Source organism: Sinocyclocheilus rhinocerous, unplaced genomic scaffold, assembly GCF_001515625.1.
Source record: "Sinocyclocheilus rhinocerous isolate Xijiao unplaced genomic scaffold, SAMN03320098_v1.1 scaffold86, whole genome shotgun sequence".
NCBI classification, from domain to species: Eukaryota; Metazoa; Chordata; class Actinopteri; order Cypriniformes; family Cyprinidae; genus Sinocyclocheilus; species Sinocyclocheilus rhinocerous.
The window spans coordinates 683836-689751 of record NW_015650012.1 but is presented as its reverse complement, the minus strand read 5'-3'; positions in this window follow the sequence as shown (position 1 = coordinate 689751).

Sequence of the window (5916 nt, the reverse complement as noted above, 5' to 3'; positions counted from 1 at the left end):
AATTGTGGCCATGATTTAACTAAAACAATTCCATGTGCTCCATAATTAGTTACTTTTATAAACAAAAGTATTTCAACATTGTCAATGCTAGTAAGTCAAATTCATATGCAATGCTGCATTAATAAAACCAGTGCTGTAATTTTTTGGCACAAATAAAAAAAATGATGACTGTTATCATCATTATATGTGTGCGCCACATCTCTGGCTGAGGACAGAACAGGACAGACGCCTTTACTGTAATTGGATTGAAAAAATCTGATCCACTGTGCAAGTTTAATGGAATTGGTTTGAGCTTTAATGGAAGTTTAATGGAAGTGGTTTGTTGCCCAAAAGACTTTGAAACAATAAGACAGTCAAAATCACCTCATCCAAAGGTCATGTCTGCATGTTCCCTCTAAGGAATCACACTGTACTATATGCTTCTGAGAAAAAAAGAAAAAGTGGCATTTCATAAAGAGAGTTTATTATTAATATTAAACTTTGCAATATAAATATTATATAAAAATAATATTTAAATAAAAATTATGTATATATCAATAGTAGTATTCTTATTAGTATAGCCTTCGTATATAGTATTAGTATTCTTCTGCTTCTTTGTATATTATAATATTTTATAAATATATATTTTTTATAAAATTATCCATATGTATTTATATATTCTTCTCCTGCTTCCTTAACCTGTCAGCATCCTGCCGCTTTTCCGCCCCCCATCACATTTGAAAGTTAAAACACTCAAAATTCACCCTGTGAAAACCGTTTTGAAATCTGAAATGATGTTACCATGGAAATGGTACTTTAAAACCTTTTAGCGGGCTCCTCCCCATAGTGAGTGGTGTCAAGTATCATATTGCAAAATTTACTACAATATTTTATAATCAAAACTTTTTCTAATCTAAAGGTCTGGGTCTCAAGGTTCCATCTTTGGTGACTGTTTTGTGATAGAAATCATAAATGTCCACATTTGTGATAGAAGTCATATAAATGTCTACATTTGTGACAGGGAAATGCATAAAAAAATGAGTTCTTCTCAGGAACCTCAATTTTTGTGATATTAACTTCAAATTTGGAACATAACTTAGACATATGGCTTTGATTTTACAGCAATTATAGATTCTAAAATATTTTGTAAAATATTTATTTTATATAAAATAAAGCTCAATACATTTTCTTTACAGTAAACTGAAACTTGTGAAACTGACAGTTGTGACAGAGGTGACAGTTAAGTGGTTAATAGTATTCCTTTGTTACCCTTCCATATTTTTAAATCAATTTAGAATAAAGTGACTTTTAATAAAAGATCTCTGTTTAACATTATGATGTGAACTATTAAATTAAGCTTCTTTCAACACTCTATCACACAGCACTCATGGTGTACATAGAAAGTCAGTACATAAGAACCTCCTGGGATCGACCTCCTGTAAATCTCTCTTTTACTTTGAGTACTCTCAAGAGCAATGTGCTAAACTCAGCTTGATGTGGCTCTGGTAATCTGGGTCCTTTCAGGGAGTTCACATGCTCCCTCAACACACTCTCAAGCTGCTGCAACCCGAGGAACATGGGGATAAATTTATGTCAGTAATGGAAAGGGTCTATGCCTTGTGTATGTTTAGTTTGAGAGCATGTTACTTCATGGGCATCACTGGAAAGATGCCTTTTGAAATAATGGGTAGAGTTGAAGGGATGGGCTGAGGTATTTTACTGTAAGTGTGGAAAATATTAATGTATCCATGCAACAAAAGACAATTTGATATTCTCTCCAGACCTTCTTGGGAAACAATACAGCAGCTATTGAGAGAAAACCAACATTTCATGGAAAGGGGCAGCAGGAGTGTTTCTTGGCAGCCAGTATGCGTGTTTCTGTGCATACAGCACACTGTGAAAAGCAAAGGCTTCCTGGGAAAACATGGAAAACATGGTGCATTTCCAAAAATGTACGAGGAATGAGGTGTTACCACAGTTACCAGGTCTGATAAAATAACAAACATAATATCTATCTGAAAAGGAAAGAGGTACGTATTTTTATGAGACTGGGTTGGAATATAAGGACAAACAGAGTAATTTACTCTATAGATGTGGCTACAGAATTTATATTATTTAATGATTATTGTCAATATCAATAGTGCTAAACATGCATTACATAACATTTCATAACAAGTCATTTTATCTATAGCATTATGCACTGTGTTATTATGATAGTCGAGGTGGCTTTGACAAGCTTTGTTCTTCAATGCGCCACATAATTCTCTTCGAAGAGATTTAGAGAGCATCCGAAAATTACGTAACATAAGTATGACTGTGTCTTACATAAGACATTGACAGAGGACAGATGGATTTTGGGGCAATTTTAATTTCAGTACAAACACTGGGTGAACAACATCAAACAAGAAGATAACAGAATGTTTATCATCCCACACACTGCAGACATTACTCCCGTCTCGACAGCCAGAGGCACTTTCTACAAACTGGGTACAAAATAGGGCCTGAAACGCTTCAAAATATCTCTTCTTCTAAAAAGCAGTCGGTGAAATAATGTGCTTAGCCTTCAGAAAATGTTAATCAACCTCAAGAGGTCAAACTAAATGTTATGAGCTGTTTATTTTCTATTCATTTTATATGTAGTTTGCATTTTATATGAGCTTTTTAACCACAATTAGGACACTTGAAATACAGTTTAAAACCCTGGGGATTCATTTATAAAGACGTGTGTAGAAGGACCTTAAATGTGAACATGATCATTTCCAAAATGCCCCTATGAACAATTTGTAAAGCATCCATACACATCAAAAAAATATTCCTAAATGTATCCCACTTTATAAATCACAGTCAAGCATAATATGAACAAGCACATCAACCTAATCTACACAAATACCCTCTTTATGGTTGTATAATTAATTAATTAAAAGCAGTTGCTCAATTATGCATATAATCATATTAATGCATATTGTCTATTTATCTAATAAACAATATTGGATTATTTGAATTACTGGTATATGATCATATTATATGAGTGCAGAAAGTTTGTACTCATGCTCTTCCATTGGCGTACACATTTTTACATCAATTTTTGCCTTTATAAATAAATTGACATAAAATGACATCCTTGGAAATTAGGATCACATTTTTTAAATGTGTAAATGAGGCATTATTTAAAATTTAAATGAATTAAAACTGAATAGACAAAATGTATAAAATTAAAACAATAATAAAAATAAAATAAAAATGTACACCATAAGATTAACAGGGTTACACATTTAGCCTACATTATTCTGTCACGCAGTAGGGGCTAGTTTGTAAATAAATGTTAGCTTGTAGTTATTGGTAAATTATGTTTCCAATACATATGGTAAACTGAATGGTTGAGGCTGAAGAATGTAAAAATAAAAAAAAATAGATTTTTTGACTTTTTTTCAAATTAACATTTGAAATTTTAATCAGATTTAATTCTTCTGCACAAAATAAAAACCATTAAAGTATATTCTATGCTCACACTATAAATCAAAAAAAGTGATAAATGAGAAAAGGTCATTTTTATTAGAAAAAAATGAGACAGCACAGACTTATGTAAGCAGGAGATCACTAATGCACTCATACAGGTGTGTGTGTGTGTGTGTGTGTGTATAAATGATGGATGGAGCACATGACACCCATATTTAGATGCCTCTTTATCCTTTGAGACTCTTTCAACTGAAGAACTAAATCAACAACAGAATGGGAGACAGCAAGGATGAAGGAAATACAGCAGAACCCAACTTCATGTATCTATGAAGGCCCGTCTGTTTTCCGTCAATACTCTTTCTCAATTCTCACCTGGGAAACACACCAAACCGTCCGGCTTTGACCTCACAGGCCAGTCAATCTGATTCAATCAATGACTTGCAGGCTTTTATGGCTCATATAGTAGTGAGAATATGGAGCTCATAGAGGAGGAACAAAGACCTCGATTTTATTCAGAGGCCCAAACTGAGCAAAAATGTGCATTTTGGTGCAGTTGCTGATATTTATGTGGCACAAAATTATGATGAAATTCTGATAGCTTTAATAAAAATCAATATCTTTGTAACAGTATAGCAGACTACATTCATAAAATGCATGTAAATATCAGTTGTCAATCTACAGTATATCTCCAAATAATATGTTTTTGTAATATAGTAAGATATTTAAATGCTTAGTTTTATGATCATAACTCTGTAGTTTTTATTATAGGGATTGTGTACAACAGGTTTTTCAGCAAAGTTTTGATTATTTAGAGGCAGTAGATTTACAGGGTTAAAAATCAATCACTGGCTGAATAGATATTCAGACATCCTCCACTCTCTTGAATTCATCTCTCAGTGTTTTGTGTGGTGGCTGCCCTCTTGAATTATCTTTAATAAAGAGGGTTTACTCTGCAGCAAATCTCGCCAAATAGTCTTTGAATATCTCTCATTATCTGTCCATCTGTCCTCTCTTTCGTATCTTCAGGGTTTTCTGTGATGTGTTTCAGCTGTAATCTGTGACCATACGCACAGATTAGACTCGCAGAGCAAATCAAAGGCTTTGATTCGCCTGTGCCGCTGTCTGCCGCCTGCTGTTAATAATGGAGCTTTGTTTTCTTCAAAGAGCACGTCTGTTGTTATCGCAACGTCTCTCTATCTCTCTCACACATCTTCCTCTAAAACAAACAAGCCGAATAGAGACAGTCAGCGGATGACAGTCGTTGGTTGAGTGGCTTGGTGTTTGGTGGGGATCTGGAGGACGGCAGCAAGGTCAAAAGGTGGGACGTCCTGTGAGACCAGTCTCTCTGATCATCTGCTGCCAGACTGAAGTCACACACAGACAGATGGTTGGACCCCAAAGACCACTGGAGCATAAAGCCTCATATTGTCCCTCCTCACTCCAGTATCTGACAGCATGAATGTGTGAGATTGAGGTGAGATTTACCAGGATGAGACACGAGCGACAATTATCCGATAAAACAACTCCACAAAGGTTTATGATCCATAACCACACTGAAAAAAAAAAAAGATATTTTGGACCAACTTAAAAATGATTACAATAATTTCCATGACAAAAACATTCATGCAAAATCAAAAGATCATGATCAATATATTTTCTTTAGACATAAGCCAAAATGTTGCTTAATGGAGGTCAATATAATAATGTTCTTCCTTGATTTTCGTATGCATGCATTCATTTATGAATTATTACTCACTGATTTATGCTTTGATATATATTAATCCTCATCATATATTTATATTCAAGTATTTACTCATTACTGTTACTCGTGTATGTTGATCTTTTATTTTGTGTGATTTATGTTCATATGCAATATTTGTAGTATTCGCCAAAAATATGGTATGCATATTTTATATATCTATGAAAGATATATCTTTCTTTACTGGTGTTTGTTAGATATTGGACATCTTTCAACTACTGCCTGGGTGATAATATTTCTCCGAATTAGTCTTTAATGGTACTAGATGTTCTTTTCCGGAGACTGTGTTTTTGTCATTTAAGATGTGATATTTGAAAGCGCTTGTTTTGTGGTTTTTGTTCTAAAGGTGTGAAAACCATGTCTAGCCACACATCTATTTTTAACCGCAACATTTGACGGGTCACAATGACCTAGTCTGATCTGACCTATAGTCGACACAACAACATATGACATAATGAATAAGTCTACCTTTTCTTATTAGTTTGGGAGCATGCAAGTTTCCTGCATATATATCCCTTGTGCCTACTCTGATTCTTTACTCTTTCTTTTACTTCTTTACACCTTCTGCTTTTCTTTTCTTCTCTTGCATTTTGCAGATATCTTACTTCTTTTGAGGTTTTCTTTTGACTTTCACTACTTCATCTATTAGATACAATACTTTGGAACACTTTGTACTTGTGAATTATTGATCTAAATTTTGTTTACATTTATTTCCTATTATA